The sequence below is a fragment of the Emiliania huxleyi genome, assembly GCF_000372725.1.
Source record: "Emiliania huxleyi CCMP1516 unplaced genomic scaffold EMIHUscaffold_36, whole genome shotgun sequence".
NCBI classification, from domain to species: Eukaryota; Haptophyta; order Isochrysidales; family Noelaerhabdaceae; genus Emiliania; species Emiliania huxleyi.
Window position 1 is genome coordinate 827,456 of NW_005199274.1, and position 1,466 is coordinate 828,921.

A 1,466-nucleotide genomic window follows, 5' to 3' on the forward strand; every position below is an offset into this window, starting at 1 on the left:
GACATTCTTCGGGTCCGACAGCCGCTGCAGCGAGTCGACGCCCGAGTCGATGCGCCAGACGCCCGCCTTGGTCAGCGCCTCCTGGTTGGCCTCGTCGTAGTTGTTGCCGTTGAAGATGACCTTCCAGTGCTGGTCGAGCGCCGCGGCCGCAACCTCGGCCGGCTTGCCGCCCGCCTCGATCTGGTCGGCGAGGTGGCCAAACGAGTCGGCCCAAATGGTGCAGAGAACCGTGTTGACCAGCGACACGTTCTGCGACGAGCCAACCGCGCGGAACTCGAAGCGGTGCCCGCCTGCGGGCGAGACAGGGGGGGATGTGGAGGAGATGTGGGGGAGATGTGGGGGAGATGTGGGGGAGATGTGGGGGAGATGTGGGGGAGATGTGGGGGAGATGTGGGGGAGATGTGGGGGAGATGTCGCGAGATCGAAGCGGTGCACGCCGTACGGGAAGGGCGACGTGCGGTTCCGGTCCTCGGCCGGCATCGTGAAGGGGGCGATCTCGTCGAGGCCTACACCAGCACCGTCTGCGGCTGACAAGAGAGGTGGGAAGAGCGGCGCGGGCCTCTGCCGCTCTGGAGGCCGAGGTCAACCGTCTTGACGGCGGGCGCGTACTCCTTGCCGGCCTTGGACTTGCGGAACTCGTCGAGGTACGCGGTCATCGTCTCGCCGAGGTACGTCGAGATGATGGCCGGGGGCGCCTCGCACGCGCCGAGCCGGAAGTCGTTGCCTGCGGACATGTCGTGGACGTGTTGGGACGTGTCGGGACGTGTCGTGGGCGTGTCGTGGGGCATGTCTCGGAAGTGTCGTCGTTGCCGGGCGACGCGATCGCCATGCGCATCAAGTCGCCATGGAGGTCGATGGCGCGCACGATGCCCGCCATCAGCACGGGGAAGATCTCGTGCGAGCCAGACGCCTGCGCGAGATTGCGCGAGATTGCGCGAGATTGAGATTGCGCGAGATTGCGCGCGGCTCCCCCGAGGCTCTCCCGAGACTGCCCCGAGAGTGCGCGAGATCTCGCGAGATCTCGTGCGAGCCGGCGCGCCTTTGCGAGCTGGGCCGGGTTGAGGAGGTTCACGCCGGTGTTGGTGCCAAGAGAGATGTTGTTGTGCTTGCCCGAGCCGTTGATGTCTTTGAAGGGCTTCTCCTGTGGCAGGCAAGCGAGGCCGTGCCGAGCAGCGACCTGAGAAGTGACAGGGGAGGGAGCAGTCAGGCGCAGCGGCGGCGTAGCGCGGGGTCTCACGAGCAGCCGGCGCAAGTCCGGTCAGAGCTAAGGGCAGGAGCAGACGGCGGTGGTGGCCGGCAGCGGGGGTGGCGAGGGCGGCGGAGACTGCGGAGACTGCGGGGGGGGGGGGGGGGAAATTTTCCGGGGGGGGGGCCGCTAAGGAAGCGGCGGCAACCTCCTCCCAAATTTTCATCACCTTCAGGTTTTGGGCGATCTGCGTCCCCCCGGGGCCCAAAAAGGGGGCAAA